Consider the following 27479-nt stretch of genomic DNA (forward strand, 5'->3'; position numbering starts at 1 on the left):
TTCTTCCTACTCCACATTCTGAAATCTATCGTTCAGATTTTAAAAGTCCTTTATCAGCTTATTTTCTTCTTTGCCATAAAACAGAGTGAAGAATGTGAAACTTCTATTGTTTCCTGGGAGGTAGACCAAGGCTGCCTTTTCCATAAAAAATATAAATTTTGAATGAAATGAGAGAAGAACCAACATGTGTTGATTATCTACTATGTGATCATCACATATCATCAGAACAAGCCTATATGATTCTTCTGATTATGTTTAATTATAAATTAAGAAACCAGGTTCCCTTCCCACCACAAAAGCTAGAAAATGGCAAAAATGGAATGTTTGTGTAGGTATGTCAGATTCTAAAGTTCAGCCTCTTCTTTTAATCACATCACTTTCCAACCAAAAGCTACAAGCAGTCTTGTACAAAGGTAATCTACTAATTATTGAAACCTTTTTTTTTAAAAAAAGAGACCATTTTAAATGTCTTACATTTTAATTTCAATTTTAAAAATACCTTTACCATATTTCAATTTAAAAAACATCTTTATCAGATTTACATTGTTAATGTAATAACTACATGATTAATCATGTCTTTAGCATCAAATAGCAAGGCAATAGAGGATTTTAAACAAAAAGGTGCTGTATATATTTTGTCATGCATCCTTAAACTTATGCTGGAGAATAGTGGGACTGACATTTCTGCGATTCTTCTAGCCTTTTCTTCATGCTATTTCTCTTAAAGTTCACAAAAATGGCTACAGTATTTTATATCATATCCACATTCAAAACGGATGCAGGTGATGGTGGCAGGAGGAGTGGGTTAGGAGATTTCAGTGTAAGTAATTTTCATCCCTCTATCAACAAAAGCCAAAGTATTTGCTGGGTCCATGTCAGACATCTGTTTACCTCTCTGGGCTGAAAATTATGACATATGACCACATAAGAAAGGTGGAAAGTGAGACTTTACCTCGGCAGAAAAACAGCTGCCCTCAGCAAGGCTTTCTTAGGGGGAAGAGGGGGTAGGTGTCATCTAGGTCACTAACCGTGGCTGCTACAATGTGTCACATACTGTCTTATCAGTTTCCATCGACATTCATGTCCTACTTTTATTAAGTTTACTGATTGGTTGTGATGAATCAGCCTTAACTCTTTCATGGTTTGTGGAGGTTGGTTCACTCTAAATACAATAGGATGGTGGGATTTTTGCTTTAATGTTCGTTTTAAACAGAATTCTAGACACAGATCTAACATTCAAATTGAATTATGTTTTCTGTTACAAGATGGTGAAATGTCCTGGATATATCCTCAGGATATGTCAGTGTTTTCTTATAAAATAATGTAAGCAATAGCAATTTCTTACTTGTAGAGCATTTTGTTCTGGTGGAGTCTGTGTGGTGGTACTAGGGGCTGGACCTAGGGAAGGTAATATAATGAAAGTTAGCTTTGGAGGGTTTAGAAGCCAATTTGAAAATACCTATCAATCTAAAATGCACATACCATTTGACTTAACAGTTTTACAAGTTTATTCTAAAATATCGATAGTTATATAAAATTCCAAATAGTACATAAAATGATATGTGACCCTATTGTTTTATAATAATGAAAAACTGGAAACACCTAAAGTGAATGTCCATTCACATTTTCTACATTTCTTCCATTTTTGTAGTGAACATGACTTATATTCACAATAAAACGAAACGTCAAAATCAAAATGAAAGCATTGTAAAGTAGTTTTAGAGATCAGTTTCTTTATAGATTTCATTTTTCAAATATCTATTTTTGTGGTTGTTGTTTGGGACTAGAAGCGATCGGCTGATGATCAGCTTTGTCCTAAGTCTATCCAGCTCTCAAATGTTCTTCTTTGAAATTACCTTTAAGAAAAGGCATATAGAGCTCGGTCTATTATTGTTATTATTGTTAGTGGAAGGTGGGGGTTGCTGTGTTTTCCCTTAGCACTAGAAAAGAAATAGAGCCAATGGCAGCAAAGAGCTCATTGGCTTTGCAGTCAGATGGACCTGGATTTTAATTCCAGACCCATGGCTTTGTAGCAGTGTGGCCTTGGGAGACACATTTAGCCTCTCTGAGACTCAGTTCCCTCATCAATTTTGAAAAGAAATTGCGCTAACTGATAACATGAGTGTATTAGTTTGCTGAGGCTCCCATAACAAAATACCTTGGACTGAGTGGCTTAAACATCAGAAAATGATTTTCTCACCGTTTTGGAGGCTAGAAGTCCCTGATTAAGGTTCCAGCAGGTTTGGGTTCTTCCACATCTGCTCTCCTTGGTTTGCAGATGGCCACCTTCTCACTGCGTCTTCACATGATCTTTTCTCTGTTTGCACGTCCCTAGTGTCTCTTCTGCTTCTTTTTATAAGAACACCAGTCCTGTTGGATCAGGGTCCCATCCTTATGACCTCATTTAAACCTTAAAGGCCCTGTCTCCAAATACCGTCACATTTGGGATTAGGGCATCAATATATGAGTTTTTAGGAAGTGGGGGGTGGGAGGGTACAGTTTAGTCTGGAGAAGTGAAAGACGCCTTCATAATGTAAGAGAAACTTAGTTCACCCTTTCTCCTACCAAGCCTAAGTCCTCCAAAATTAAAACAAGGGATTTTACAACAATCGTAGAACAAATCTGGAACACATAAGGCTGATTTGTTTATGGGTGCAACTGGTACTTAGTGTATATTTGGTAGCCAACAAATTTTGGTTGATGTGGACACATTTAAATTGAATTGGAATGTATGGGTTACACCGAACAGAAAGCATGTATCAATTGGATACCAATGTGGTCCAACAGAATTTATTTACTACATCTGGATTAGATTTAGGTAACTTCTTTCTAGAACAAGTGAGCCCTTGATGTCCCTTTTAAACTTTGCAGCAACTATCTCTACTCTCTGAGGATATTTTTATGCTATACCAAAACATGATTTGCACCCCCATAGAGTTTGGTCACAGAGTTCCTTCTCATCACACATCTACCATTTTATTTTGATTTTACATAGCTCTCTGCATTGTCTCAGTATAACTCCTTTCTGCTTAGGCCCTCTGGAAACCTCGTACTCTTGTAAACCAAATCTCCCATGTTGTCATCCTTTCACTGAACTCTTTGTATATCTGCATGCCATGCTTGAACTGAGGCACTCCTTTGATTACATAACTTACCCGGTATACCCTTACTTAGTGGGTCATGAAACATGGGTGAATGATCTTCTGACTGCAGACTATTGTCTCCATCCTCCTGTTTGAAGTCTTCCTTTGAGGTTCCTGCTCTTTGACTATGTTTATTTCTACCCTCCTCACTCTGCCATTCATTGATATCCTGATGGTTATCCTCTAATTTTGCAGACCTTGAGACCAATCTCACTTTTCTTCTCTACCCCTGTTGAGAGGAAAAAAAGGATGTTTAGACAATTTTTACAATACCCTCATTTATAACACTTTTATTTCCTCAATTCTGCATCTTTCATTTCAACGTCACTACAGGTACCTGCTTCTAGGTCCCTTACTGAGAAACATTAAACTCCAGTATTAAACTCTTCAACCGCAACCTCCTCCCTTCTCTTTCAAAGTCTCACTCCCCTTATCTCTCATATTTAATCTCATAGACAAAGGTCCTTGCTTTGCTCACTTTCTTATTATATCAAGTGCCTACTGACATTTTTATTTCCCCTTCCCAGCTCAGGCCCTTTGAATATGGGAACTATGGTTTCTCTGATAGTGCTGGTTCCCCTATTCCTTCTACTATATCCATCTATATAGCCTTACTCTTAATAAATGCTACAATCAGCCTTTAAATACATTATACCACTTCAGCCTCACAAATCCTGCAAGAGAGACGTGGAGACACGGCAGAGACCATTTTTTCTGCTTTGCAGTTCAGGAACCAGATTCTCAGCAGGGCTGGGTCACTTGTCTAAGAATACACTGGTGGTACATAGATGAGTATACAGCAAAGCACGAATCTTGGGATCTTGATTTCACAGTTTTTCTCAGGACTAGTGGTTTTAAAGCTATAATTTTTTTATAGATTTTTTTCCCCCAGAAATTGATGTCTCAATGTATAAAACAGATAAAAACATGCTTTTTTGGAATATTGAGTCTGAAGGGCCCAGAATTTCTTATATGTTCAGCTTCCTTATTGCTACCCAAGTTGTCTGACCTTCAGTGTGCCTGGGTTTTATGGAAGAAACACATTTTGGATAATTTCATATCCCCAAACCTCTAGTATCTTTAGTTCATAGAAGAAATGTATACATATATATAGTGATTATACAAACCTTATTTTAACAGAGGAAAGGAAAAACACAATGTAGAGATAAATGAGAGTGCCTCTGAAGGAAGAAGTGAAAACAGTTTGATTTCTTAGAGACTGGCCCTGGAACCTGTCTTATTTAACATTTTCATAAACGATTTGGAAGAGGGAATGCATGGTGAATTATGCAAGTTCGCAGATGACACTAAGCTCTTCCAGGTAGTGAAATGCCAAGCAGATGGAGATAAACTGCAGGGAGAACTTGCCAGCCTGTGTGAGTGGGCAGAAAAGTGGTAGATGATATTCAATGTGGGCACTGAAAGGTAATTCACTTAGGAAAAAAAATACAGGCTGTACTTATCAATAAATAAGTTGAGTTATCCAGTAGTACCATAAAAGTTACAGGCAGTTTTTATAGACTACTCTTTGATGTAACCTTTGTTTATATTGACAAATGAAGATGGGAATTGAAAATAAACACACAGAAACATTAACCCTGAATTAAATGATATATCATAATCATAATATGGAATATTTAATCCATTTCCCAACTAATACTAATTGAATATCTAGTATGTGTTCTGGGCATTGAAATCTGTTTGGTCATGCATCTTAATTTTTTTTTTAAAGAATATCTACAAAAAAATAAGGCTAATGAGGATAGACTAAAAATTAGGTCACAATTGTCAAAGCTTGAAATAAATACAAATAACATTTTTAAAAATTTTGAATGTTCTGAGGATTTTCCCTTCTTTCATTTGGTATTACAATTACCTATGAGATAGAAATGCAAGAATTTTTTTTCTGATAGGTTTACATATGTTAACTTGGAGGGTAAGATGGTTTGAATGAAGTACCTAATTTCATAAAATAGTGGAGGGTAAAATTCAAGCATGGGTTTTCTGATGCTAACTTCTGTTCCTTTTCTAAAGTACCATATACCTTTACTTATCAAGAAGTAAAAATGGAAAGATTGGGCATGTAAAATGATTCTGGCTGGATAGGTAATGGATTGTTATGTAAGCTGTGGATGAAGAGATGTTAATGAAGATACACATAACCGTGCAGTACCTCTTTCAGTGTTTATCCCTTTTATTAACAGTATGTGGCTTTGAGGAATCATGGGTAGTTTCCAGAGTATCACCAACAACATGTAAGTCAGATAGCACTTTAAGACTTCATTATAATGGCAGAAGAAAAGAACCAAGAAACATACAGTTCACGGTACCCAATAAAGGTGGAACACCTGCCTACTCCCTAGGCTAGCATTCTGCATACATGTTATGTGGTAGTACTATTGAAGCTGTACATTTTGGCCATAAGTGAGTGAAGGACATGAAGATCAGAGAAGAATTAGTCCAGAAAGCCTTGGCAGATAAGGTCTATGATGATTAATAGCCTAGAGTTCAGAGACAAACTTAGAGGTGAACCAAGCAATACCCAAGAGATAAAGGTTGCTGAGACTAAAGGGAGAAAAAGGGAGGGGAAAGGAGTGACAGCAGAGAATGTGGGATCAAAAAGTGAATGAATAAAAATTAATATCCAATAAAATATGACTGGGATAAAGTTAGTCATAGTCATATTATTTTTCCTGCTGCATTATTCTGGGTACTCAAGTCATTAAGCTTGTGAATTATTCCCCTGGGATAATTCAATTATTACTATAATAATACAAATTTATACTCCAGATTTCTTTTTTAAAGATTTTATAATTATACGAAATGTACATGTGTTCTTCATGCCTTGAGACCTTTTCCTCCATTTGAGTTTGTTATCTTGGCCCCTTAAAAGTACAATCTCTTTCCCCTATTCTTGTCCCTGCTCATGGCCTCTGCTCTGGTAAATTCTTGTACATGTAAAATAACCCCACCAGCTCTACTTCATCAAACTCTAACCATCGCTAAAGACTGAACCCAATCACCCTAATCTGCTCATTTATTTATTTGTTCATTTACCCATTTTACAAATATTTAATACAAATCTATATTAATGGAACTTGACTTATCTATTCTTATGCATCTATAGCATATATAGTCCATACTATTTTACTGTGAATTATTTGTGCATTGGTCTTGCTACAGCAAAAGATTGTTGAATATATGTAAAGTACTGGAGAGAAGGGACCATAGTTTTTGAATCTTTTTCTATCTATCTTGCCCATAGTGCTGAAATGTAAAACCTTTTGCTTGGTTGATTGCCTCATAGATTGAAATTGTCATTTGAAAGAGAATACATATATATCAGCAGCTTTGAAGTGGAAAATAATTACGCATTTTTTTTCTGAAGAATTATCTTTCACTTTGGAGATAAGTTTTCCCAAATTCAAAGGATACCCCCCAAAAGTCTTCAAACATGACCTCATGATGCTATTTCCAGTTCTAGAAGAGTTTGGTATCTATTACACTACCGTTCAATTTTTTCCCACTTAAAACTGTCATTCAATTTTAACTGTTTACTTTGTCCTGCAAAGCTTCCTTCTTAAATATTCACTTTGATATCGTGTTCATCTTTCATATTCAAACCTTCTTTTTGTCATATATGAATAGTCTTGGACTTTTTCCTAGAGAAATCCTGTTGTGACAAGTGGGTGTCATAGCACCTGGTGCTGGTCATTCAAAATGTGTATCCAAAAATCTCGTATAACTGTCATTGTGCTTTTATCCAGAATCACAACATAATTACCAATGATAAAAAAAAGAAAAAAAAGAAAAAACAATGACGACGACAACAACAATAAAATAGACAGTGGGAGTGCCATGCAAAGATAAGCAAACAAGGGAGCATTTAGGGAGACTGTGAAAAGCAAAGCATAAAGAAAAGACAACAAATGAAAGCTGAGATGTGAGTACCACATCATGCCACACAAAACAAACAAATGCAAAACAAACACAAAACCCCACTGCACTCACCAGGTCAGGCTATTTAAAAGTAATCATTTGGGAAAGTGTGGGTAATCTGTAACAAAAGCCTTGAATTGTGGCCAGAGAAGAATTTAAAGCATGTTCTCAAGAGCCTAAGCTAAGTGTGAGAACATCTTCTGTCTGGCTGTACATGCTGAGGTGACTGTGTTTCTATCATATTCAGCTCCACATTTTCTACTGTGCCCGACATGTGGTAGCCATGAAATAGAAATTGTTGAATTAAACTAGGTTGACTTTCATGGATTAATGTAACAGAATACCTAGCTATTATCTTAGCAGAAGGTAGAGATAAGGGAAAAGAACTGTAAGTCTGGAAGAGAAGATAGACTTGATGGCCCAGTGAGCCAGGACAGCAGAAAAGCACTGGTCAGGTGCTGTGTCAGGAAAAAGCAGCTATGGACAAAGGATGACTATGGAAAGAAGGTATAGAGGGTCCTGGACATGATTTTTGCTGATGTAATAATACTACATAGGGCCAGAACTCATTGGCGATGTCTTTGGTAGACTAGCTCCATAATTCTGTTTCAAAAATGCTATAGCATTCTGCTTTCCCTTTCACCTCAAGTTTCACTTTCAAAGAATCCATCCAATTATTACCCCTAGTTTATCCCATTGTAGAGTGTTCAATAATTCTAGCAGGGGACTCCTAATTTGTAAATGTGCAGTTCCAAGTGTTTTCTTACCAGCCTTTCATCAATAGCTATTTTAGCAGTCTTCATTACTTCCTAATAGTCTACTTTCTTTGGTGTATCACTAAAAAAAAAACCAAATTCAGTATTTTAGTCATTGTTGAGTAGTCATTGATTTCATGCCTGCCCCATTTATTTAGAGTCTGTTTTCTCTTACTCTCTTTTTGATTTAAAAATTTTACATATACTTAGTTTTCTTATTATTGTTAATCTCTTTGGCTAGTACTAATGCTTCTATTTTTTTTGTGGCCATTATTTGCTTTCAGCTGTGAGAAACTGATTCGTACTCTTCTACAATAAACTATTGTTTCTTATTAAATGCTAAATAATAATACATAATGATGGTAGTGAAAGAAAATAGAAGATAGTTTCCTGCCCTTGCAGTGATCACAGTCTAAAAGAGGAAACAGAACACAGACTCAGACTCATATGACTAAAACATGCCTACCATCAATTAATTACTACTATCTGGAAAACACTAACTATTCAGAGATCTGGGGAGGAGGGGTTGGTGGCTATTTTAGTTGAGTGATTTTAATGACTGGAGGCAGATAAGTTTATTTGAGAATATCTTCATGGAACAAGTGAGTCTTGATGGAAGCAACTGTGAGTGAAGTTTAAGACAAGGGATTAGTGTGATAACCTTTGCATATTTGAAAATGTCTAAGAACCTGAATGCTGAAATTATTAGCTAGATATGTGATGTTTGGAGTAAAAAAAAAATGAAAGGGAGTGCAGACTCAGGACACATCTTTCTTTGGTTATTCAAAGAAACCAGTGACATATTTTGAAATATTTTAATCACAAATTAATGCAAAGTTTATCGGATCACATATTTTTTGTTGTTGTTCATGATAGCTGTTGTTTGGGACTAAAAGTAAAAAGGTGCTGGATACTTTTCCTATCGAATGTCTTTCATCACCTTGATAAGGACTTGGAGTGCAGTATAGGAAAACCTAAAAATCTTCACTACTGTGGAGACATCAGTTGTTGGATGATTTTTAATATTGACACCATGTATTTTATCAAGCAAAAACCCTTACCTAAATTATCTAAAGTATCTAGAACATGGCTCCGTCATGTCTACACAATGGTATTTTTTATTTCCTTTCAACACTAGATTCATTTTAGCCACTCCTGAAATTATGTTCATTACCAGATATTCTTTCCTTTACATGATTCCTCTTTATCTTTTGAAGTCTTTGCATCCTTTAGGTCTAAATTCAAGCCTTTTTTCAAAAGCTTTTTTCTTAATATTTTAACTATTTTCTTACAATTACTTCTAAGAGTTACTGCCATATAGTTATACACTTCGTATATGTGATTGTCTTGGTCTTGAATTGCAAATTAAAATATGAACTTTTATAGGCAAGTACCATGGTTGCTTCTGTATCCCACAGAGTTAAGCAGGGGGATGAAACATAATCGATTTCTAATAAAAGTTTGTTGATTGAATAGTTGAAAAATAGCAATTCCTTTATGTTGTGGAGGCAAAAGGAATCAGAGCAATGACATGAATCTCTTGTTGTCCATATGGATTCTGTAGATATGGATTTTACTTACTAGTTAAACATTAAAACAAAGCCACAGTATTTCCATTGAGTCTAGACAATCAACTATGTCTCAGTGAACATAAAATGCTACTTACTTCTAAGTCCTCTTCCCACAATGAGGTTTTATTCCCTTTTTTGAAGGCTTATAGCATTGCTTTTTATTGATTTCTGTCTGCAACAACCCAATGCTGTTTACTTGGTATTAAATAATAGCAGTGACAGCAACATTAACAAAGTGATTCTTTCTCTTTTAATGTCAGAATAATCTGAAGAGAGTTCAGTAATTTCAGTGGCTTATTGGGAGTGTGATCATATAATTTATTATTCCAACTGAGATACTTCTGACAATGAAAATGAACTTTATTAATAATTACAATGGGATCATAGATATTAACTAGGACTGTCCAAAACACACTAAAACACATGATCATCCTATATATTAGTGTCTTGGAATTTGCTATGGAGTAATAAGAAAAAAGTAATTAAGGTAGAATAGAGCTATTTATTTTCTATTCCTTCTTATCTCATAATCCATTTCTTAGTGGCTTAAGGGTTGTCATTAGAAATTCCATGTATTAAGAATTCTAGCCAGGCCAGGCACCTTGGTCCAAACCTGTAATCTCAGTGCTTTGATAGGCTGAGGCAAGAGGATTGCTTGAGATCAAGAGTTCAAGAGCAGCCTGGGTAACATAGCAAGACCCTATCTCTACCAAAAAAAAAAGAGCCATGGTTATTTGCACCTGTAGTCCTACCTACTAGTTAACTAGCTACTCTGAAGTCTGGGATAAGAGGATAAGAGGACCTACTGAAGCTAGGAGTTCGAGGTGGCAGTGAGCTATGATTGTGCCACTGTGCTCCAGTGTAGGTGACAGAGCAAGACCCCATCTGTATTAGTTCATTCTCACATTCCTATTAATAACTACCTCAGACTAGGTGATTTGTAAAGAAAAGAGGTTTAGTTGACTCACAGTTCTATAGGCTGTATAGAAAGCATGGCTGGGGAGGCCTCAGGAAACTTACAAGCATGGTGGAAGGTGAAGGGAAAGCTGGCACATCCTACATGCCTGGATCAGGAGGAAGAGAATGGCAAGGGGGAGTTGCTACGCACTTTCAAACAAACATATCTCCTGAGAACTCTATCATGAGAGTAGCAAGGTAGAAGTCTGCCCTCATGATTCAGTTACCTCCCACCAGGTCCCTCCTCCAACAATTCCACATGAGATTTGGGTTGGGATACAGAGCCAAATCATATCACCATCTATCAAAAAAGGGAAAAAAAAATCCCACACAGTAGACTGGCAGCAGTATGGGCTTTTACTCCATCTTGTTTAGCTTATAAAAATAGTAGTTTACAATAATTATGTACAAGACCACTTTCCTCTTTTCTATTACAAACTTTACATACAATCCGTTTTCATTAACATTTTCAATAATGGCAGTCTCATTGTTCATAATTCAGGACCTCAACATTTGGCTTTTGCAACTACTTAGTGTTGAAGCCCATGATCTATTACTATCTGGATTTACTTAGGCCAATGATCCCATAGTATATCTATAGAACTTTAAGTATCCCTGGAATTATTATGATTAGGTTTATTGCCATAATGTGCCCATACCAGACAATTTTGCCAAATTAGGCATTACTTAACACAGTCAACCTTTTAAAGAAGTCACACTTAGAAGCCTTTTATATTTTTATTTTTTTCTTTCAACTTTATTTTAGATACAGGGGATACACATGTAGATTTTATACATGGGAATATTGTGTGATACAGGTATTTGGAATATGAATCCCATCACCTAAGTAGCCAGCACAGTACCCAAGAGGTAGTTCTTTAACCCATATCCCCACCCTTTAGTAGCTCACAGTGTCTATTTTTCTCATATTTATGTTCACATGGGCTCAGTGTTTAGCTTTCACTTATAAGTGAGAGCATGCAGTATTTGATTTTCAGTTTCCATGTTGATTTGCTTAGGAAAATAGCCATCCGCTCCATCAATGTTGCTGCAAAGGACATGATTTTGTTCCTTTTTGTGACTGAATTGTATTCCATGGTGTACATATACCACATTTTCTTTATCCAGTCTACCACTGTTGGACACCTGGGTGGATTCCATGTCTTTGCTGTTGTGAATAGTGCAGCAGTGAACATACAAGCGTTTGTGCCTTTTTGGTAGAATGTTTCATTTTCTTTTGGAGATATACACAGTAATGGGATTGCTGGGTTGAATGGTGGCTGTGTTTTAAGTTCTTTGAGAAATCTCCAAACTGCTTTCCACAGTAGCTGGACTCATTTACAATTTATTTTCCCATTAACAATGTATAAACATTCCCTTTTTTGTGCAGCCTGGCCTGTACGTTGGTTTTTGACTTTTTAATAATAACATTAATGACTATTGTGAGATGGTATCTTATTGTAGTTTTGATTTGCATTTCTCTGATGATTAGTGATAATAAACATGTTTTATATTTCAAATCCTTATATATTTCCATATATTTGTTGGCTGCTTATATTTCTTCTTTTGAGAATTGTCTGTTTATGTCCTTTGCCCATTTTTAATGAGGTTATTTGTTTTGAGCTGGTCGATTTAAGTTCCCTGTAGATTCTACATATTAGACCTTTGTCAGATGCATAGTTTGCAAATATCTTCTCTTATTATGTAGCTTTTTTCTTTGCTCTGTTGATAGTTTATTTTGCTGTGCATAAGCTCTTTAGTTTAATTAGGTCCAATTGTCTGGTTTTGTTTTTGCAGTAATCGCTTTTGGGGACTTATCCAAAAATCATTTGCCAAGGCCAATGTCAAGAAGAGTATTTCTTACAGAATTTTTATAGTTTGAAGTCTTACATTTAAATCATTAACCCAGTTTGAGCTAATTTTTGTATATGATGAAAGGTATGGGGTCCAGCTTCAGTGTTCTGCAGATGGCTAGTTACTTATCCCAGCATGATGTATTAAATAGGAAATCCTTTCTCCACTGCTTGTTTTTGCCGGCCCTGTTGAAGATCAGATAGTTGTAGGTGTGCAGCTTTATTTCTCGGTTTTCTATCTTGTTCCATTGATCTATGTGTCTGTTTTCGTACCAGTACCAAGTTTTTTGTTTACTGTGACTTTGTAGTGTAGTTTAAGTCAGGTAGCATGATGCCTCTGGCTTTGTTCTTTTTGCTTAGGATTGCTTTGGCTATTTGGGCTCTTTTTTGGTTCCATATGAGTTTTAGAATAGTTTTTTCTGGGTATGTGAAGAATGTCATTGATAGTTTGATAGCAATAGCATTGAATCTTTAAATTGCTTTGGACAGTATGGCCATTTTTACAATATTGATTTTTCTGATCCATAAACATGAATGATTTTTTTCCATTTACTTTTTCATCTCTGATTTCTTTCAGCAGTGTTTTGTTTTTCTCCTTGTAGAAAGAGATATTATACTTAATACATAGCCCGTAGGCACTATGAAGAAACTACACAATCAAGTCTACATAACAGCCAGCTAACACCATGATGACAGATCAAAATCTCACATCTTAATACTAATCTTGAATGTAAATGCACTTAGTGCCCCACTTAAAAGACACCGAGTGACAGCTAGATAAAAAGACAAGACACAAACCTATGTTGTCTTCAAGAGACCCATCTCATAGGTAACGACACCCATAGGCTCCGAGTTAAAAGGGTGGAATAAGATCTACCACACAAATGGGAAAAAAATGGGAGCAAGAGTCACTATTCTTATATCAGATAAAACATACTTTAAATCAATAAAAATTAAGAAGGATGATGAAGGGCATTACATAATGATAAAGGGTACAATCCAACAAGAAGCCTTAACTATCCTAAATATATATGTGCCAAAATTGGAGCACCCAGATTCATAAAACAACTTCTTTTTGGCCTATGAAAAGACTTAGACAACTATACAATAGTAGTGGGAGACTTCATACCCAACTGACTGTTAGATCATCGATGCAAAAATCTAACAAAGAAACTCTAGACCTAAACTCGACATTTGACCAAATGGAACTAATAGACATCTACAGAACATTATGCTCAGTAACCACAGAATTTTCTTCTCATCTACACACAGAACATATTTTGAGATTGACCACATGCTCAGCCATAATGCAAGCCTCAATACATTAAAAAAATTGAAATTATAGTAGCATATTTTCAGACCATAGGGCAACGAAAATAGAAACCAATATCAAGAAGATCTCTCCAAACTGCACAAATACAGATAAATTAAAAATTAAAAAACTTACTCTTGAATTAAAAAATTATTTAATGAAAATGGGGGCACATCTTACCTAAATCTATGGAATACAGCCAAAGCAATGTTAAGAGGAAAGTTTATAGCCTTAAATGCCTTCATCAACAAATTAGAAAGGCCTCAAATTAACTTTGCACCTAAAGGAACTAGGAAAAAAAGGAACAAATCAACCCCAAAACTAGCGAAAGAAAAGAAATAACTAAAATTAGAGAGGAACTTAATGAAATTGACATAGAAAAATTCATTAAAAAAATCAATGAAACCAAGAGTTGTTTTTTTGAAAACATAAATAAGATTTATAGACCCCTAGGCTAGACTATAGACCCCTAGCTAGATTAACAAAGAAAAATAAAGAGAAGATCCAAATGAGCACAATCAGAAATGAAAAAGGTAACATTACAGCTGATCCCACAGAAATACAAAAGATCCTCAGAAGCTACTATGATCAACTCTATGCACACAAATTAGAAAAACTAGAGGAAATGGATAAATTCTTAGAAGCACATATTCTCCCAAGAGTGAATCAGGAAGAGATTGAAATCCTGAATAGACCAGTATCAACTTTGGATATTGAATCAATAATAATGAATCTGCCAATTGAAAATAGCCCTGGACCAGATGGATCCAAACCTGAATCCTACCAGATGCACAAAGAACTGTCAATCCCACTGAAACTATTCCAAAAATTTGAGGAGGAAGAGCTCTTTCCTAACTCATTTTATAAAGCCAGCATTAGTCTTGATACCAAATCTGATAGAGACATAATGAAGAAATAAAACTTCAGTCCAATATCCTTCATGAACGTAGATGTAAAATTCTTAGCAAATGGATTCCAGCAGCCCATCAAAATGTTAATCAATCACAATCAACTAGATTCTATTACTGGGATGCAAAGCTGTTTTAACATACACACATCAATAAATGTGATTCATCACATAAAGAGAATCAAAAGTGAAAACCACAGGATCACCTCAATAGATGGAGAAAAAGCTTTTGATAAAATCCAACATCGCTTCATGATAAAACCATCAAAGGAGCATACCTCAAAATAATAGCCATTTATGACAGACCCACAGCCAGCATCGTACTAAACAGGGAGAACCTCAAACTATTCCTATTGAGAACTGGAGCAAGATTAGGATGCTGATATGGTTTGGCTCTGTGTCCCCACTCAGATCTCACCTTGTATTGTAATAATCCCCACATGTCAAGGGCAGGACCAGGTAGAGGTAACTAAATCATGGGAGAAGTTGCCCCATGCTGTTCTTGTGATAGAGAGTTCTCATGAAATCTAATGATTTTGTAAGTATCTGGAATTTCCCCTGCTTGCATTTACTCTCTCTCCTGCCACCCTGTGAAGAAATGCCTTCCACCATGATTATGAGTTTCCTGGGGCTCCCCCTAGCCATGCAGAACTGTGAGTCAACTAAACCTATTTCCTTTAGAAATTACCCAGTCTCAGGTATTTCTTCATAGCAGCATGAGAATGAACTAATACAGATGCCCACTCTTACCACTCCTATTCAACATAATACCAGAAGTCCCAGGCAGAGCAGTTGGTCAGGAGAAAGAAATAAAAAGCATCTAAATAGGAAAGAAGAAGTCAAACTATTTCTCTTTTCTGACAATATGATTCTATGCCTAGAAAATCCTAAAGACTGCCAGAAGGCTCCCAGAATTGATAGACTGCTTTAGTAAAGTTTCAAGACACAAAATCAATGTACAAAAATCAGTAGCATTTCTATACACCAACAATATCTAGGCTGAGAGTGAACTTAAGAACACAATCCTACTTACAACAGCTAAAAAGAAAATGAAATACCTAGGAATACAGCTAACCAAGAAGCTAGTTTTGAACCAAGAGGAGTCCTGTCTTAAACAGAATGCATGATTTTTGTGAACAGTTAGGCTTAACAATTGATAATACTGTGGTTAAAGTCTGTTCTTTTAATATTATTAGAATTATAGTAAATCCAAGAGTTTTCTATAGTAACATAGAATACCATAGGAATTATAGAAATTCCAAAGGACATGTTAAATTACAAGAAATATTATTTGAAAAGCTGTCAGAATTAGAAAATTTTCTCAATTGAGATGAAATTATATTTTGTGGACATCTTTTTACAAAAATAAGATTTTTAAGGAGGCATGTGAAAAGTGCTCTAACTCGGAATTTTGTCCTTATTGAATGTGCAAGGCTATCATGGAGTCATGTATTACATGAGAAACAGTGTCCTGGGAGTAAGGCAGAGTAGCCTTAAGTCAAGTCCAGTGTCCAGTGAATGTGGATTTAGAGAAGCCATGAGGTAGCTGCACAGGAACATTGAGGCACCTTTCATCTCAGTGGCCTGTCACATAACAGGCAATGCTGTACTTGGTGCACAGGAAAGACTCAGTGAGTGCTTGCTCAGGCAAGACTTTGATTCATCTACAGAAGAATCTCTTTTCTTCTAATGGCAGAGGAAAGAGTGTCCATCCTTTGACCTACAGCTAGTCCTTCAGCCTGGATACTAGATCATTTTCTTTCCCACCTTTGTGGGGGGATCTTGCTGGTATCCTCTTACCTGCACCTCAGGCACTTCTATCTTCATTCAAATAAAGAATAATATTGAATTATATAGTGTTTATGAACATCCACATCATTTTCAAAAACTCATCCTTGTTGTCACCTATTTTGCTTAATTAAGTAATTTGTTGACATAAACAGGATCTTTGGTCCAGCAGAAGTTCTAACAGATGGCATCTAAAACCAAAAATAATCATTAACCTGTCCCATAGAAAGTGTGAAGCAGTGTGTTTAAAAACAAGTGTGACTGTAAGATGGCTCTGTATAAATGTCTAGGAAATATATTCTTCAGACATTTATAGAACAAGGAAAAAGAAGTGATGAACAGTGGGGGAAAAAGGAAAAAACTAGACATTTATAGTATGAGTGAAGGGCTGTGAGTTCTCAAGGCAGTAAATGTAATTAGTTCAACATTTTACAACATATCATTAAAATACATTGTAATATCACAAATTTGGAATGTATATTTCCAATATGATAGATGTTATCTTTAATATATTAAAAATGATTAAATATTACATATTTTATATTAATGATATTAGTTATGTAATTTATATTAATGATATTAACGATTAAATATAACATATTTTATATTAATTTATGCTAGCTAACATAGTAAGTAGTAAATATAAGTGTATAAATATATTTGTAAGCATGAGTACAGCCCTTAGAAAACCAAGTATAAATTGATTTTTGGTTTTCTATGATAGGGTTTATTTCCATCAAGGTGGTTATCAAGATTTTTTCACCATTATCTTTTGTTTCTTATTTTGATTTATAAACTTTTTCTTTGACTGTCTTCTAAAAGATGCTGTGAAAGTTAATTGAATTTGTCCAATCTTAGGCTAGTATTTGTATAAACAAGTATAATTTAAGAAACATATCAACTGTAGGTCAATCCTTATTGTGACAACTAAATACAGTGTTACTACAAATTATTTTATGTTTGATTTTGCTCTTTTGTAGTAGTGTTAAACTGTTACAGTAACATTATCTTGCTTAGATGTTAAACATATGTAATTTCTTGGGTCCTACCACCACCCCCCAAAAAAAATCCTTCAGAAAAGAGGTTGCTAAGCACACCTCTAAAGAGAGCACACTGATACTGATGGGTGGTTCTGGTGCCCTCTTGGCACCAAATATTATAGCCACTCATAGAGGCATCTATTTCGTGGACAACAGCACGTGTTTCCTCAGTCATGTTGTCATTGTTGTGGATACCAGTTTTGTGGTGCAAAGTCAAACCTTCACTTATAAAAATATGTTCCCACAAATGAAAGTAATTTTTAAAAGTGCAAACTGAGATATTAATCAACTACATGCTCTAAGATGTGCTTTAGGTCAGGCATTCACAGAGTTATCTTAGTCATTCAGATTTCTATAGCAAAAAAAAAAAAAAAAAAAAAAAAAAAAAAAAACCGTAACCTGGGTAGCTTATAAACAATAGAAATTATTTTTCATAGTTCTGGAGGCTAGAAATTCCAAGATCAAGGAACTGGCAGATTCAGGTTCTGTTGTGGGGCTGATTCTCATAGATGGTAACTTTTTATCTGTGTTTTTTACGTGGTAGAAGGAGCAACACATATTTCCAGGGTCTATTTTCTTTCTTTTTTTTTTTTTTTTGATATGGAGTCTTGCTCTGTCACCCAGGCTGGAGTGCAAGGCCTATTTTCTAAGGGCACTAATCCCATTCACAGAAGATCCATTCTCATGATTTAATCAGCTCCCGAAGACTCTACCTCTTAATCCGATTACCTTGTGTGTTAAGATTTCACCAAATGAATTTTGAGGGAATTTGGAGTGGGGAGCTAGGACACAAACATTCAGACCACCACATTCTTCCCCTAGCCTCATAATTTCATGTCCTTCTCACTTGCAAAATATATTCACTCTATCCCAGTTACTCCAAAACTCTTAACTTGTTCCAACAGCAACTCAAAAGTACGAAGTCCAGAGTTTTAACTAAGTATCGTCTAAATCAGATATAGATGAAACTCAAGATATGATTTATTCTGAGGCAAATTGCTCTTCAGCTTTGAAGCTATGGAATCATATGCTTTATGTCCTTCCGAAATACAATGATGAGATAGGAAGACTTTCCAATTTCGAAAGGAAGAAACAGGAAAGAAGGAGGAAGTGACTGGTCCGTCCCATGTAAGTCCAAAACCCAACAGAGCAAACAACATTAAATGTTAAAGCTTCAGAATGACCTTTGACCTTTTACCCTCCTGGCCCACTGGGGCAAAAGTCCTGCCTTTGCAGCTTTGCCTGGCAGGGGTGGAGCATCTAAGGCTTCAGGCAGCATTGCATCCATGGCTTTGGGTGACTCCACCTCTATAGCTTTGCTGGGTACAACCCACACAGCAGCTGTCAAGGATTGTGGGCCTGTGCCTGTACTTTCTCAGGCAAGAATGGCATGCTGGTAACTACTGGTCTGAGGTGGTGGGAGAAGCCTCTTCCCCATGGCTCTATTAGGCATTGTCCTAGTGTGAACTGTCTGTAGTGACCCTACCCTCTCACTCATTCTCTGCCTTAATGGAGAACCAAAGTCTTTGAGTGACTCCATCCTTTGCAATCTAGGCAAAGGTGAACATTCCTACACACCTCCTGCACTCAGTGCCCTGGTGCAGATGACACTGCATGGATGCTACTGAACTTTACCTACTTGCCTTCTAGAAATGCAGTTAAGATAAACTACAGTGAACGGTTAGAATTTAGGAGAGGAAGGACTCCAAATACCTTTTTTCCCTAAGGCCATTTTATAATGTGCCTGTGTTGAGAGGGACAGCCGTGGGGATCTCTGAAATGTCTTTAGGTTGTTCTTCCATTGTATTGATGAATACTAAACGCTATTCCATAGATCCATACTAAATAGTGGCTTGATTCTCCACCTAACAAGCTTTCTCATTTCTTATAATATGGCCAGGCTGATAATTTTTCAAATCTTTAATCAACAGGAAGCTTCCCTTTTGATTCATAGATGCCATCTTAAATCATTTTATCTTCTGGTATATTACTGTAAGAGTTAAGAAAAATCATACTGCACCCTTAACACTTTGCTTAGAAATTTCCTCCACCAAATATTTTATTTCATTGCTCTCAAGTTTTACCATCCACAAAACACAAAAACACAGACACAATTCAGTGAAGTTCTTTGCCACTTTGTAACAAACATCACTTTTCTTTTAATTTCCGATAACATGTTCTTCACTTCCATCTGAGATCTCATTACAATGACCTTTACTATCCATACTTTTACCAATAATCTGTTCGTGACCACTCAGGTAATCCCTTAGAAGACTGACGCTTTCTCCTTAGCTCTCTTCTTCTAAGCCTGTATCAGAATTGCCCTTTTCAGGCCTTTCACTGTAACATATGTTTTTCTAGCATGCACTTCAAAACTCTTTCACTTCTACTCATTACCCACTTCCAAAGTCACCTCCACACTTTTAGGTATTTGTTATAGCAGCTTGACCAATTTTCAGTACCAATTTCTGTCATAGTACATGTGGGCTGTTCTAACAAAATACCTTAGACTGGGTATCTTATAAACAACAGAAATTTATTTCTCACAGTCCTGGAGACTGGGAAGTCCAATATTAAGGTGGAAGCAGATTCAGGGCCTGTTGAGGGTCCTCTTTCTAAAGGATGATGCCTTCTCATTGTATCCTCACATGGTGGGCGGGGAAGGAAGTTCTCTGGGGCCTACTTTGACTTGTGAGGGTTTTACCTTTATCTTTAAATCACCTCCCAAAGGGTCCACTTTCATATGTTGCAGTTAGGATTGTAACATATGAATTTTGTGGGGACAAATACTTTTTTTTCATATCATAACAAGCATAGGATAAGAATAAATATAACTGAAGATTTTTATTGGATGCTTTCCATAGAATAAATACTTTGCCTATTATTTATTCTTTATGGGACACTGCAAAATGGGCATGATTTCTCCCTGTGTCCTTTGAGACGAAGATACTATACTCAGATTAACTATGTGACTTGTCTAACATTACTCCACTAGTAAATTACGGAGCTTCACAATCTGTGCTTTTTTGGAAGGATGGAGTATTTGGCTACTCCATATTTATTGTATGGCACCATCCGTTTTGAGCCCATGGTCCCTGCATGAATGACTCCTCTCTGAAGGATTGTAAATAACATTGCATCATTTGATTGAATGTTGTGCATGTGTGCTTTGTGGGACTATGAATTTTTTTTTTGCCAAGACACACCTTTCCTTATTAATGGTGAAGTAATAGTTTACCTGATAATGAGACCTAGTCTTGGATGTGGTATGTTGGATTACAAAGGCAGACGAGCATGCTAGCAAAGTGTCTTGACACATGTATAGGTACACTACAATCAGTCCTTAATCTGACTCCATCTTTCATAGTCTCTGATCTTGGACTCCAACATCATGAGTCTCTAGACTTGATTTTTACTGCCTTGAACATTTGTTTTGAGTGACATTTGAGCTCCAGAAATAATCTGATTTCCAAAAGAGTTAGCATAGACAGTTACAAATGTGGGAAGTAAAATCCACACACTAGCTTATACTATCTCTCCTGTGTCCAGGAGAAGTACATGAACCTACTAATACTTGATGATGATACTTGTTTAATGATTGACTATCCGTAATACTTGCTAAGCCTTTCTTTAATAATCTCAGTTGATCTTCCCAATCCCCCTGCAATGAGGTCTCCATATTTGTACATGGAGCAATGAAAGCTAAGAATATAGTAAGTAATATTTCCCACTTATTACAAGGGATGGGAGACCAAGTTGGGATCAAATCTCTGGTTTCAAAAGCAGCATAGTACACATTTGTTTCATTTCACCATACCACTCAAATGAGTTTTGTAGAAAATAATGGAGTCTCTTGCATGTGAACAGCAGGGACTTCTTGTGACCATTCTCAGCACAAAAAGATATGCACCATTATAACTATGGCCATAAGTTTATGTATGACCTGGGTAACCATAGAGAGAGTAGCACAGACAGAGGAAAGGACTTTTACCTCCACACTTAAAGACTTAGGTGACAGTGTTCCTACTTTAAAACTGAGCTCTTATTTTATTAGAGAGCCCTAAGGTGATAACTCAGTTGTCACTGGGAATAATTGCATAAATGAGGAGAAACTGTCTTCATCTTCCATTCTTGTATCCATCTATCCAGGTATTACTTTTATAATGAGTATTATTTGCCAGGCACTTTTCTAAGCATCTTGGAAGAGGTAGCGAACAAACAGAGCTTCAGTCACACTGTTATTCAATTATGGTTATAACTGCGATGAAGGCTATGATACGTGAGGATGGGACACCTCAATGTGGTGTGATAAAGCCTTTCAAACATCAAAGTATATAAAGTGATGCCAAATGTGGACCCAATGACCATTGACTAGTTCTACTTGTTTGCCAAATCTATTTCTACCTAAAAATAGAACATTCCTTAGAACCCAGATAGGTAAATTTGAACAAAGCTATGTAATTCTTTAGACTATTCTAGTGCCAAAATTTGATTCATCTCAAAGGCAGACAAATCTATTTCAGTAGGCCTTCCTTCTTAAGTTAGAGTCAAGGATCCATAAAGTTCAGAATGAAGAACCTATTCACATTTAAGCCAAGTAGCAGAGGGAGGATTCTGAGCCTGTCTGAAACTTTACTCCAGACCCATGTTTGTACCCCAAATCATCCAGAGTAGCAACACCTTCCCACATTCTCTAAAATTTTACTTTTGTTTTTGCTGATCTGCCCTATCTTTGATGAACTCTGTTAGGGTAAATGTGGGAATGAGGCTAAATTCTTGGTACTTAAATGTTTTCAAGAGCAGACTTACATATCTGTTTGTGTTTGTGCATGTGGGTCTTTAAAACACAAGGACTGACAATATAAGTCACGCCCAGTGGCCTGAGAGGCTGTTAAAATAGAATAATGGCACTTCTATTTAGCTTTAAGATTGTCTCTTTACCTTCTCTAGATAATTCCCAATGAGTCAACATTGCCGTTTGAATTTTTGAAATTCAACTAACTATGTCTTTTCCTTTACCTTGTCAATGTGCTAGATTCCCTGATGACCAATTTTTAAATTTCACCTATCAACTCTGAAGATGTTTGGAATTTTATTATTATTGCTATTCATTACCTGGCAAGTTACATGACACCAACTTCACTTGTGAAATTTCTTGGAAAAAATAAAGTTCCACAGTTCAAATTAGCCTATTTCTTCCCAGGGAACAATTTATTTTTAATTACTTTTACATGTAAGGTTTTCCAAGTGCTGTAATTAAAGTTTGCAGAGTTGCTTGTGTCAAATACAGCTTGTATTCTCTTTCTCTGAGGATGTGAGTAAAAATGCACTAAAATCTGGACTTTTTTGCTGACTGTACATTAGTTAGTTTCTTCCTGCTGGTGCTCCTTTTTGTTGATGTTGTTCCATAGTGCATGCCTAAAGAAGAAACTAAAAAGAAAAACTTTAGTTGTTATTGCAGTCTGCTTTTGTGCAAACAGACTAAGGGTACATTCAGAAAGGGAGCCTTTGAGGTCAGGCAGTTGGACAGTGTTAATATCACATTCATCATTTGTTCTTTGCCCAGTTGGACAGCCCATGGTGATCAGTTCCTGCTCTCTAGACTACATAATCAGCCCCGCTGTATAAGAGTGTGGCTCAGATGCTGCATTTGTATTATAAGTTCTTTGAATTTTCAGTACCTGTTGGGAATTATTTTCAAACATTAGAGTTCTCTGGGCACTTTGGTAAGGCATTGAATTGCTGTATCTGATCCTGATTCTCAATGTGAAGTATCCTTTCATCCAGTTCAGCTGCTCCTGACCTTACTAGACATAGGGATGGCAGATGGCAAGGAGTAAAGAAGTGAGGGGAGCAAAGGCGTCAACAGATCTCGAGGGAATCATAAGGAGAGGGTAGGAAGTCAGAGTATCACGTATCTTCTCCCTCAATGAGGCTCTCTGACTTTCTTCTCATTCCCTCAGGCCTTCATTCCATGATTTTGCAAACTCATGTCTCAAGGGCAGGGAGTGCTAACAGAGAGGAAATACTTGCTTTTAATTCAAGCTTTCTGGGTGGTGGCAGCACAGGAAAGAATGATGAACCATTTTCCAGCTATTTCAGATTAAACAGCACCATGCCCATTCCCTAAATTTTATCCTGTCTAAGAACATTATTTCGCATCAGATTATCACCAACATTTATTTGAGGCCAGATACCTGATTTGCTGAGGCAACTTGAATAGCTTGAACCAACCTTTGGCCTTGTTCGTGAAAGAATATGCATCTGGAGATGATGAACAGGATACAAAGAAGACTTCCTTTGCCCCAAATTGTCCCCTGCACCTCCCTACCTGAAATATGACTTTTCTCTTATTATTCATTAATTTATCAAATCAACTTGAATTAAACGTTTGCTACATGCTGCCATACTAGGTACTGGGGTTGTAGTGGTAAACAAAGAGAACCTCTCTGCCTCCCATCCTCTCTCCTCACCACTCAGAGCTCACATCTGGAGGGGGAGGACAGACAGTATGCAAAAGAAAAATCAAGTTATATAGCATATTAGAAGTTAACTGTAATGAAGAAAATTCAGTAAGAAATGCTGAGGTAGCTGTTAGAATTCCAGTTTTATTTTTTTAAGAGAAAGCAAGGGAAGTTGACATTTGGGCAGCATCTTGAGGAAGCTGTGGGTACCAGCTATGCTTGTATCTGAGGGAAAAGTGATCCAGGAAGAAGGGACAGTGATTTGAAAAACATTGAGGCCAGAGCATGCTTAGTGTATTTGCAGAACAGCAAGAAGACTATATGACCAGCTCCTGGTGAACTAGCAGGTGAATAGATGATGAAGTTAGAGCAATAGGATTATATAGGGCCTTATAGACAATTGTCAGGTATGAATTTTTTGAGTGAGATAGAGAGCAATTGGAAGGTTTTAAGTAGAAAAGTATCATATTCAGATTTAGGCTTTAAAATGATAATTTTGGCTATTGGATGAGAATAACTTGGGTGTAAGAAAGAGTGCGGCAGAAGTCAAAGCAGTGACACCTTCTAGTAGGTATAGTTATAAAGTTATTACAGTTAACTCAGGTGCATATGATGGTAACTTGGACCAATGTGATAACAGTGAAAGTGATGAGAAATGGTCAGAGGTTGACAGTAGAGCTGTTAGTACTTAATGATGGTTGGGATGAGTGGAATACAAGAAAGAGAGGAATTAAGTATGAATCTAAAGATTTTGTTCCAAGCAACTCAAAGAATGGAGTTGCTAAGTTTGGTTAATTCTATAGGTAGAAAAGTGGTATGAGGGTGGGCAGGTGAGAAGGAAAGGATTAGAAGATACTGCTTTGACCACTATAGACACCTTTTTGCGAAATTAGGCTCAGTGTTGCTTAGTTGTATATCCTAATGACAATAGGGAAATGTTCAAAAAAATGATATGAGGAGGGGAAGTAACAGAATACCATAGACTGATGGCTTCAACAATAAACATAGTTCTCACAGTTCTGGAGGCTGGGGAATCCAAGAGCAAGGTACCAGATGATTTGATGTCTTATGAGAGCCTGTTTCCTAGTTCATAACCAGTGCTCTTTTTTGCTGTGTCCTTACATAGCAAAAATAGGGTCAAAGAGCTTTCTGGGGTCCTTTGTATAAGGGCACTAATCCCATTCATGAGGGCTCCACCCTCATGATCTGATTTCTCAAAGGCCCTACCTCTTAATACTATCACTTTGAGGGTTAGGATTTTAACATATAAATTTCAGAGAGGCACAAATATTTACTCCATTTCAGTGAGGATAATTTAGGGGCATACCCTCTAGAACCCCAAAAACATACTTGTCATCTTAGCAGGAGCTCTGGCGCAGTGCATAACACGTGGTTCCTGGATCCATGAGATGCTGGGGCTATTGCTGATCTTGGGTAACACACTCAGTCTCTCTGGGTTCCACTTTTTTTAAACTGCACAATTAAGGTTCTTAATGTCTGTGATACATTCTTCTGACATTTTTATGGCCACCAGTTAGAGTGACTCTGTAAAAGACAGGGCAATAGAAGCTTAAAAAAGCCCATTTCACAATTTTGTCCTCATTTATATACTACCAGTATACAACTTTACTAGTGAAGAAGAATTCAGACCATTATCTAATTAATGAAATCAAGGCAGACAACCAAACAGGAAATTTCAATTTTTATAACCTACTTTGGTTATATTTCAGTACACCTTCCTTCTTAAACTATATTATCCAGTTTGGTAATCTGGATATATTTGGCTATATTTCAGTACACCTTCCTTCTTAAGCTATATTATCCAGTTTGTTAATCTGCGTTGATCAGATTAAAACAATGATTGTTAGATCTCCTTTTTGTGTGTGTGTTGAGTACACACAACTAGTGTCGTTTATCAAAGAATACCTGACTTGAAAATATGCTACTTTGTATGAAGAAATAGAGCCTCTTTACATTTTTAAAAATATATTTTATGATGTGATATGACTGTCCTTTGATGTAGCCTCAGTTGTGATGGGATATTTTTGGGCTATACCTCAGAAAGTCCATCCCAATATTATTGCGACACTACCATCCCATTGTAGTAAGAATGTCAGCTCGCCTGTTAGAATATGGGATATGTTAATCATAGGACAGATGAAACAGATTTCCTTCCATAGTCTGCTCTTAACCTGTGAGTGTGCTACATATTTGTGGTTGCTGTTATTGTTGTTGTTGCTGTTGTTTTTTTCTTTGGAAAGTCCCACTGTATTGTATCTTTTGGGTTGGGAACTTTCCTTTGAAGCTACTGGTTGAGCTCTATGGGCTTATGGGGCAGATATGAAATCTTTATGAGTTCTGCAGTGCTATTAAACACCACATTTCTCCATTGCTCTGATGCTGACATTCCAAGCACACAAGCAGTTATGCAAGAATCGATTTTTGCCATAGATGAGGTGGGGGTCTGAGCAAGCACCTTGGTCAACAACCAGCTCTGGAGGGGATGTGAAACCCATTATTGATCCAGGGCTGAGAAATCAGTGACTGTTGTATTATATAATTATTGATGGAGCCAGAAAATGCCACGGGCAAAGCACAACTTACTATTTGTTATGCTGGATTGTCTCTGTCATCTATGTCAGGCTGCTGTGTTCTGCTCTCATGTTCCCATACCATGTTTATTTATACTATGTGCAGTTAGCTTTCATATTTCTCTTGTGATTCCAGCTTGGAAAATGAATGCTAGTTCTGTTCAGGAGCTGTAAAATAAATAAATTTTTCCAGACACTACAATGGGCCCACACTGAATACCAAAGTCTGGACACAGGAAAAATGGAGGCTCCAAGGAAGACAATCAGAAGTGTGAAGAGAGGAAGAGCCTTCTTTGTGTGTAGCTCTTGTCCACTGTCCTTTTTCTCACCACATGCCCCAAGCATGAAATGTGCAAGTGGTTGGCATGGCCGACTGTTGGAGAATGTTGACTGAGTATCTACTGTCTGTAAGGTCATGTAGTAGGCCCTTAAGGAGGGATAAGAAGGATTTGAAAATGAAAAGATAACATGGTTGTAGCCTCGATGCTGGATGAATTGCTCCTGTGTAGTACTTTATAATGCTTTGTTTAGTTTACCCACTGCTAGCTCCCCAACTTTCTTCCTTCACTTTCTCTCTTGGGTGCTGTTATTTTCCTTTTGTACTTACCAGAAAACTTATAGCTCCTAGATAAAACACTAACTTCCTTTATGATGAATGTGTGTTTTTGATTCTACGACCATATATGAAGCTCAAGAACACAGAATAAATACCTACTACAGACAAGAGGACTTATGAAGAAATCTCGACCACTATCCAGCTATTTTCAATTGACATATCTCTGAAGTACAGGGATATGTGGAAGATATGGGCAATGAAAGCCCACCGACTCTTATGGATGTTACAGTTAACAGTCATCAACTGACTTCTGTTAACAGTTGGTTAGGGAAAATTATTTACATTTAAAGTCTCAATCAAATGGTTTATTTAACTGATAGCTGCCAATTAAATTAGGAAGAACTATATCAAAGTTTCTTTCAAAGAGTTAAAGAAGTAATAACTTTGGGTTGAAAGTTGATTATTGAATAATCAAACAGTTTTACAAAGCCCTATGCTAAAGGAAGGGGGTCTAAATTAGATGTAGGGGAAATATTTTCTCTTCTTTTGGATAATGGTTCTGCTGTTATACTAAACGTGCATTTTTTTGTGGGCATAAAAACC

General features: G+C 36.6%; 2 long non-coding RNA genes across 8 annotated transcripts in view; one reads left to right on the top strand and one right to left on the bottom strand.

Moving 5' to 3' along the window:
- Nucleotides 1–27172, bottom strand: LOC105470353 (uncharacterized). 7 transcript variants are annotated; one of them, XR_003015544.2, is made up of 9 exons: nucleotides 27036–27172; nucleotides 26334–26488; nucleotides 25080–25274; nucleotides 22381–22695; nucleotides 7850–7919; nucleotides 3156–3372; nucleotides 2201–2370; nucleotides 1346–1398; nucleotides 1–135 (listed from the first exon to the last, which is right to left on the bottom strand). It is a non-coding gene; the product is annotated as an uncharacterized lncRNA (long non-coding RNA). The 7 variants fall into 7 exon arrangements; XR_980462.3 differs by having other exon boundaries at nucleotides 27032–27163; XR_980463.3 differs by having other exon boundaries at nucleotides 26928–27066.
- Nucleotides 1–27479, top strand: part of LOC139362055 (uncharacterized) — a 350698-nt gene that overhangs the window by 36268 nt on the left and 286951 nt on the right. The gene's annotated exons all lie outside the window — the stretch shown is intronic.

The sequence above is a fragment of the Macaca nemestrina genome, chromosome 2 (genome assembly GCF_043159975.1).
Source record: "Macaca nemestrina isolate mMacNem1 chromosome 2, mMacNem.hap1, whole genome shotgun sequence".
Lineage (NCBI taxonomy): Eukaryota > Metazoa > Chordata > Mammalia > Primates > Cercopithecidae > Macaca > Macaca nemestrina.